This window comes from Myotis myotis, unplaced genomic scaffold, assembly GCF_014108235.1.
Source record: "Myotis myotis isolate mMyoMyo1 unplaced genomic scaffold, mMyoMyo1.p scaffold_m19_p_7, whole genome shotgun sequence".
Classification (NCBI taxonomy): Eukaryota; Metazoa; Chordata; class Mammalia; order Chiroptera; family Vespertilionidae; genus Myotis; species Myotis myotis.
The window spans coordinates 87452097-87460883 of record NW_023416379.1 but is presented as its reverse complement, the minus strand read 5'-3'; the positions used below and the strand labels follow the sequence as shown (position 1 = coordinate 87460883).

Genomic DNA, 8787 nt, shown 5'->3' with positions numbered 1-8787 from the left:
CACCGACTTCCAGCCACGCCCCTTCGTCCCCTAAACCTTCTCCCCTTCTCTCTGCTTTCTCCTCCTGCCCTCCTTCGCCTCAGGATGGAGAATGAGGCAGAGCCTGCGATGGGGGCTCTGGGAATGCATCTGTCTCCAAGGTCCATTCCTTTTGAATGGGAGCAGTGAAGCCAAAATTGTGAGAAATGAGGAATATTTAGATTAGCCGCAGTTATAGATTTTCTCACCGGTTCCTGGCCATCTTTCCTGAGACAGAAGCTGTCCCAGCTCCTTGCCCCGCACCCCAGTCAAACCCTGTCCACTCACCCTGCGCCCAGCGCCTGAAGCTCAGGAGGACAAACAGGATGGATAGCACCAGGCCCTTGGCCATGAAGAGTCCACACAGCACAGCCACCAGCACGCTGCAGGCAGCCCAACCAGAGGCCAGGGGGGAACTTGATTTCCTGGTGGGAGGGGAGAGGGAGGATGGGCCTGGGCTGGGAGGTCAGCTGCTCCTACAGCATCCCTGAGCCAGGTCCTTGTGGCTGGAGTGGCTTGTATGTATCAGGATCCCCTGAACGGACTGTGCAGGGGCAAGGCACCCAGGAGACGGGAACAGGGTTCCAGGGGTGTCTCTGGGCCTGTGGGGAGACCGGTCATAGGGAACCTGGGAGTCCTGAATGGAGGAAAAGCCTGGCTCCAGGCAGAGATAGGGATCTGAGCTCAGTGGGGTGGGAAGGATAGAACCAGGGAGTAGGAAGAAACCTACCAGCTCAGAAAGGACAGGGCTGGCCCGGCCGGCGTGGCTCAGTGGATGAGCGTCGACCTATGAACCAGGAAGTCAAGGTTCGATTCCCCATCAGATCACATGCCTGGGTTGTGGCTCAATTCCCAGTGGGGGCATGCAGGAGGCAGCCAATCCATGATTCTCTCTCATGATTCATGTTTCTATCTCTCCCTCTCCATTCCTCTCTCTGAAACCAATAAAAATATATTTAGAAAGAAAGAGAGAGAGAGAGAGAGAGAGAGAGAGAGAGAGAGAGAGAGAGAGAGAAAGGAAGGGAGGAAGGAACTGGGCTATGAGGCTGGACCATCAGCAGGAGGCTACTGAGGCCAGAAAAGAAAGACAGATTTGGGGGGTATGGGGTGTGGGAGAAGGTTCCAGAATCAGAGTGAGGCAGACCAGGTGTGGGAGCCACACAGAGGGCCCCAGGGAGGACTCTCGGGTTCCAGCAGTCGGGAGCCTGGGTCTGGTTCCTGAGCCGCTGGGGGACAGTTTGGGACCAGCCGGCTCCTGCGACCTCTGGGCCTCACCTGCCCTGTGATGTCTTGGATGGTCCCTGAGATGCTTTGGGAATGCTAAACGCCCCCTCCTCACTCTGTGGGGCCGCCAGGGAGGGAGGAAGGACTGTGGCCCGCCCTCTGCACTCGCATTGGAGTTCCTCGGGGACATGGCACTTCACAGTGTCCTCACTATGCTGGCTGAGAGGTGTAAACTGACACTGGTGGTTGTTTTAATTGCTATTTCTTTGATCTGTAATAAGAGTGAACATCACTTGGGTGCCTTTTGGAATTCCTCTTCTGTAAACTGCCTTTCACATGCTTTACCCATTTCCAGTGGGCTGCCTGTCTGTCTCTTTCTGGTTAGCATAGGTCCTTGTATATTACAGACTGTATTGCCGTAGTAGTTTTAGGCTTTCTCAGTTAATTTCTCCCGGCTTGTCATCTGCTTAAGAGCTTTCCCCATAGTGTTGTTCATTAAATAGAATCCTTCAAGCTTGATGTAATCATTTAAATTCTTTTTTTTTTCCTTATGATTTGTGCTTTTGAAACTTTCTATAAGAAGTCCTTCCTCATCCCTAGGTCACATCTGCAGTTTCTTTGTAATATTAACTTAATAATTTTATTTTTTTTACGTGTATATCTTGAATTCATTTAGAGTTCATCTGTGTATTTAGTGTTAGGTAGGGATCTTGTGGGGGGTTTTTTTGGTTGATTATTTTATTTTTTAATTGATTTTAGAGAGAGGAAGGAAGAGACGGTGGAGTGGCGGGGGAGGGAGAGAGAGAAACATCGATTGGTTGCCTCCATCACATGCCCTGACTGGGGATCAAACCCTAGACCAGTGATGGTGAACCTTTTGAACTCCGTGTGTCAGCATTTTGAAAACCCTAACTTAACTCTGGTGCCGTGTCACATATAGAAATTGTTTGATATTTGCAACCATAGTAAAAAAAAAAGATTTAGGGAGAGAAACTAGGATGGCGGCATAGGTAAAAACCGGAAATTGCTGCCTCCCACAACAACTTCAAAAATACAACGAAAAGACAAAACGGGCATCATCCAGAACTACAGGAAGGCTGGCTGAGTGGAAATTCCACAACTAGAAGAAAAAAGAAAAGCACACATAGATTCAGAGGAGGTGTGGAAGTAAAGTGCAGAGGTACAGAGGCTCGAGGGTGCACGGAAAGGGGTGGGCACCTGAGGAATCGGGAGGGAGTCACAAGCTCCCGACTGCTCTGAACTCCAGTTCCGGGAAGTCTCTGGGGACCCAGGACTCATACGGGGAGAAACTGGACTGTCGGGCAGGAGGCAGAACTCAGAACCTGAGGGTGGCTTTCCCTCAGAGGTGCTTGCAGCAATTAAATTACCGGGACACTGAGACGCGCGGCCCCTTAGGGCAGGGCTGAGGATCCGCCATAGCTGCTGGCTCCGCCCTTTGATTCCCTGAGACCCTGCCCCACCCAGGCTGCGACAGAGGCTTTTGCATATGAATGCCCTGGCCCTTTGCAACCTGAAAATTAACTAACAAATTGCAGCTGGGCCAGAGAGACCCAGAACTTCCAAGAGAAGGCCCAAGGCCCCACAGCAGCTTGCATTGCTTCATAGCTGGGCCTCATCTAGGCACCTCCAAACTCCAAAAAAGGAAGGGGAATCTGCAGTTCTCTTCTTAGCTCCTGCTGGGTAACCTCAGGCAGAGGCTAAATTAGCACCTCCTTAGATCCAAGAGCCATTGTACCCAGTGGTCAGAGGGGGACCATCCAGATCACAACTCCTCAGATCCATAAGGGACACACTCAGGGGGCAGACTCAGTGAGCACCAAAGCCCCACTGAAGCAAGTCTTGCCCCAGAAGGGTGTCTTCAGCACAGAAGTTCTCCCACTGCAGACACAGCTGATTCTCACTGCCAATTGACTGGAGGTCAATTCCTCCCAGTGATCCTACAACAATCAAGGCGTAACTACAACAAGACTGTGCACAAAGCCCACAAGGGGGTGCACCAAGAGTGTCCACCTCAGGTAACTGGGGAGGCTGAGCCACTGGGCCCTACAGGACACCTAGCACACAAAGCCACTGTACCAACACAGGGAAGCATAAAAAATGCGGAGACAAAGAAACAGGTCACAAATGACAGAAATGGAGGAAAGCAAACGACTGGATACAGAGTTCAAGGCCACGTTTATAAGGTTTTTCAAGAATTTTATGGAAACCGCCGATAAATTTAGTGAGACCCTGGAGGATATTAAAAAAGACCAACTAGAAATTAAGCATACACTGACTGAAATAAAGAAAAATATACAGAGATCCAACAGCAGACAAGAGGATCCCAAGAGTCAAGTCAAAGATTTGAAATACAAAGAAACAAAAAATACTCAACCGAAAAAGAAAAAAGAATCCAAAAATATGAACATAGTGTAAGGAGCCTCTGGGACAACTTCAAGCATACCAACATCAGAATTATAGGGATACCAGAAGAAGAGAGAGGGCAAGATATTGAAAACCTATTTGAAGAAATAATGACAGAAAACTTCCCCCACCTGGTGAAAGAAATAGACCTACAGGTCCAAGAAGTACAGAGAACCCCAAACAACAGGAATCCAAAGAGGACCACACCAAGACACATCATAATTAAAATGCCAAGAGCAAAAGACAAAGAGAGAATCTTAAAAGCAGCAAGAGAAAGACAGTCAGTTACCTACAAGGGAGTACCCATATGACTGTCAGCTGATTTCTCAACAGAAACCATGCAGGCCAGAAGGGAGTGGCAAGAAATATTCAAAGTGATGAACAGCAAGAACCTACAACCAAGATTACTTTATCCAGCAAAGCTATCATTCAGAATTGAAGGTCAGATAAAGAGCTTCACAGATAAGAAAAAGCTAAAGGAGTTCATCGCCACCAAACCAGCATTATATGAAATGCTGAAAGGTATTCTTTAAGAAGAGGAAGAAGAAAAAGGAACTCTTACCATTTGCCACAGCATGAATGGAACTGGAGAGCATTATGCTAAGTGAAATTAGCCAGTCAGAGAAGGATAAACACCACATGATCTCACTCATTTGTGGAATATAATGAACAACATAAACTGATGAACAAGGACTGATCCAGAGACGTAGAGGCATTGATTGGACTGTCAGACCTTGGAGGGAAGGTAGGGGAGGGTGGGGGTAAGGGGGAAAGATCAACCAAAGGACTTATATGCAAGCATATAGGCCTAACCAATGGACACAGACAACGGGGGGGTGAGGGCATGAGCGGGGGGTGGGGGGACGGGGGGGGTGGGGTAGGGGGTAACATGGGGATAAGGACACATATGCAATATCTTAATCAATAAAAAATATATATAAAAAAAGATTTATATTTTTGATATTTATTTTATATATTTAAATGTAATTTAACAAAGAAAAATCAACCAAAAAAATGAGTTCGCATGTCACCTCTGACACGCGTGTAATAGGTTCGCCATCACGGCCCTAGACCCTTAGGAACATAGGATGATGCTCCAGCCACTGAGCAACACTGGCCAGGGCGATTGTTTTAATTTTCTTTTTAATATATTTTATTGATTTTTTACAGAGAGGAAGGGAGAGGGAGAGAGAGTTAGAAACATCGATGAGAGAAACATCGATCAGCTGCCTCTTGCACACCTCCTACTGGGGATGTGCCCGCAACCAAGGTACATGCCCTTGACTGGGATTGAACCTGGGACCTTTCAATCCACAGGCCAACGCTCTATCCACTGAGCCAAACCGGTTAGGGCAAATTGTTTTAATTTTTAATGTGCTCTGTCAGTTTTCTCGAGGGCATCTACCAAATTGTGGGCACTTTGCCCGCTGGTTCGTGGTGCTTCCTCCTCATGAAGTATGTTCCTGTATGACCGGGCATCAGTCGGGAACTCTTTATCTGTCCCTTTGTTCAGTCGTCAGTTCTTGCAGCAGCACCACTCTTAGCATTCGTATTACTTATTGGTACATCTTAATATTTGGTAGGACAAGTCCTCTCTTCTTATTTTTATATTTTCATGGTTGACATAGCTATTCATGCATCTTTATTTTTCCATATAATTGTTTAGTATGTTTATCAAGTTATTCAAATGATAATTAAACTGAAATTGTGTTTGGGATTCCATTTAGAGACTTCATTTTGGGGAAACTGACATCTTTAGAATATTATTGTCTCATCCAATATCATAAATTATTTCAATTTATTGAGATTACTTACCTATGTCCTTAAGTGGCATTCAAATTTTTCTCTATAGAGCTCTTGGTTAAATTAATTCTTTCTAGATACGATATAGATTTTATTGTTAATATGAATAGTACTTTAAAAACATTTTTTTAATCCTCACTCAAGTGTATGTTTTCCATTGATTTTTAGAAAGAGTGGAAGGGAGGGATGGAGGGAAGGGGAGAAAGAGAGAGAGAAACATTGATGTGATAGAGACACATCAATTGGTTGCCTCCCACATGTGCCCCCAATCGAGGCCGGGTTTCAAACCTGCCACAGGTACATGCCCTTGCCCAGGAATTGAACCCCCGGCCTTTAGTGTGCGAGCTCACTCTGTAACCACTGAGCAACACCAGCCAGGCAATCATACCTGATTTTATTAGATTTTCTAAGTGATTATTTCTAGTGTAGATACATTACTTTTGGTTTATGTCACTTGATCTTGTATTTAGAAGCCTTGCTGAACTCTCTTGTGAGATCGATGGTTTATGGATCCTGTTTATTTTTTTTAGGTGGATGACACTTTTCCTGTTTAATCTTCTTTCCCCTTATCCGTTTCCTTTTCCTATAGCAATAGCCTGCAGCTCTAATACTATCTTAAGCACTAATGGTGACTGTGAAAATCCATTATTTGAATTTATACTTTTTCCACTACGTAATATTTACAGTAGTCATGGCTATACAGTCTTTACCAAGTTATTTCTTATTATTTTTAGTTTATTAAGGGTTTTTTCTTATCATGATAAGTGTGTTAAACTTTTCCAAATGCTACTTCGGCATCTGTTGAAGTTTTTCTTGTAGTTGATTAATTTGGTTTCTTTCATAGGTAGATTTTCTGAAGTGGAAGAATCCTTTTGGCCCTGGGACAAACCCCCAGGATCATAATACATCCTTTGTAAACACACTCTTGATTTCAGTAGCTGATACTTATTTTCATCTTTTACGCCATGCTAATCAGATAAATTAACCCATAATTTAATTTTCTTTTCTTCTCCTTCAGTGGTTTTGAGGCTAAGAGGACATTAGCCAATTAAAATGAGCCTGGCAGCTTTTTCTTCTTTGTTATTTTCTGCAACATCTCAGATAACGCATGAACCACATGGGAGCGTGCTGGCTGGTGAACACAGAGGTGCCGAGGTGGTGTCGCCAGGAGAGGGTGTGGACGCTGAGCCCTCCCGCTGCCCATGTCTCCCTGTGCCTGGCTTCCCTAGGCCTATCCTCAGTGCATCCTTTAGAATAAACCTTGAAACGAACTTACAGACTTTTCCTTCTAAGACCTCAATCTGGGTTTTAAAAAGCAGAAATACTGTGAAAGACTGAAGTAAACTAGGGCATACATAATGAAACAACTTTTAGTATTGTATAGGACAAGGACGTGATCTTGCAGACATCGGAAAATCGGGATTTGAAGCAGTTATGACTATCTCTGCCAAGTAGACAAAGAGCTACTACTGCTAACCCTCCGCCAACAGAGCATATAAATACTAAGAGAAACAGGCATTGGCAAATCAACTCAGTGTCTACCAAAGGCTGTCTCGAAGTCTTAGTGGAAGCATCGTTTTTCCTGGCCTTTCAGCAGCCTGCGGATGCCGTGGACCTACAGCTGCCTGGGTATTACACCGTCGGGAAAAGCCCAGGGGATTTAAGTGCAATTAAGAAGCGCTTCAGAAAGTATAGCAAGAAGACTTCAATACGTCGTTCTCAAATTGTTATTTATACAACAAGCCTGGAGATGACAGTGTTCTTATGACACAAGCCCTAGAGGGGTTGTTTACACAGAAATATCACAGATGCCACGAGAAGAGCACATTATGGGTGGTAAGGAAAGAATAAAGAAAGGCACTCAGCACAAGGCAGCAGTTTCTTCTGTTAAAGAAAACGTCTCCCAAAGCGTTAGAAAAGGCATTTAAGCAGCAAGTGAGTCCCTCTGGATTTCCTGAAACATCTGTTTCTCCTTTAACTATGGCACAAGGTGCCCCGCCCAACGCTTCCTCACACGGTGGCTGGGGCTACAAGCCACGTGCAGAGGAAATCAGGTACAACTCCTACAACTTCAGTAGTTAAAGCAAGTGGTGAGTCTTCCCCAGCACTTATGGGGGGGGGGGGGGGGGGGAGGAGCCCAGAACAACCTCCTATAAAAGAAACTGCTGAGGAATGTGTTACCAGGTTCTCAGCAACAAAATTAAGTTGTGAAGAGTGTTAAAGTAACCGAACAATTAAGGCACTGCGGTGAGATCTTACAGAAGTGCCTGCAAAGAAGCACTTTTCACATGCCTGGCCCTTGGTGTTCATGCATTGGGACTCCAGAACTCCCATGATATTGTGAAAAATCCAACGGCTCTTGGAACTACCAAGAGAAAAATGGGCAACCAAGTATGTAAGATGCATGTGAATTTGCTGCAGGTGCCAGGTTAATGTTTATGAATCGCGGAAGCAGTGACAATGGCAAGAGTGCTGCAGAGGGCTTCTGAAAGGAATTTTGCGAAGACCCCAGATGAACCTGTGGAGAGCATGCCTGTATGTAACATCAAAACAGACACCACAAAACCCCCTGGTGGGAAGGCGGTGTAACGTCTGAAGATGCATGGGGTCAGCGCCTGGCGAAGCTCCAGGAGCAGCTTAGAGCCGTTCATCAACAAGTACAGGTTCTGCCCCAAGTGCCTTTCCAGACGCTGAAGAAACGGAATGAGACGCCTGGAAGGGAAAAGGCCAATAGGCAGAGACGAAAATCCAAGGGAAAGAGTGTAAGCAAATGAAATTAAAGGAAAAGCAATGAGCCAAAGAGAAAACAGCCAGTGTTGGCGCCGAAATCTGATGAAGATGATACTGAGCTATGAGCTATGGTGAGAAAAGGCAGATAAGTCTGGATATAAACAAACGCCCTGGAGATAAGCTTGGGAAAGTCGTTCATATAATACCATCAAGAGAGCCTTCACCTTCCAACCCGGATGAGATAGAGACAGGCTCTGAGACCCTGAACACGACGCTGAGAAAACCGGAGAGTGGGTTGCTGTGTGTCTGAGAAAAAGACCACGAAACCTCGTGGTAAGGAAATAATGATGTCCAAGAACTTCATTCCCAGGAAAAAACACGAGTTGGAAAAGTGATTGCTGGATGTCAATAATCAGTTAAATTCCTGAAAATATGAACCCAAATCTGAGAAAGCTCCATCCTCAGAGTCTGAAGGCAGCAGGGTGAGTCAGTGAGTCAGACACAGTGATGCCCAATCAGGCCGTGTCCCTTAACTGCACCTCTGGTCCTGGGGAAGTTTTTCCTTGTAATATTGGGACATATTCTGAA

At 45.6% G+C, this 8787-nt stretch overlaps 1 pseudogene; it reads left to right on the top strand.

Annotated features, from left to right (window-relative positions):
* Window positions 1-6910: 6910 nt before the first annotated feature.
* Window positions 6911-8693, top strand: LOC118660770 (annotated as a pseudogene).
* Window positions 8694-8787: the final 94 nt, after the last annotated feature.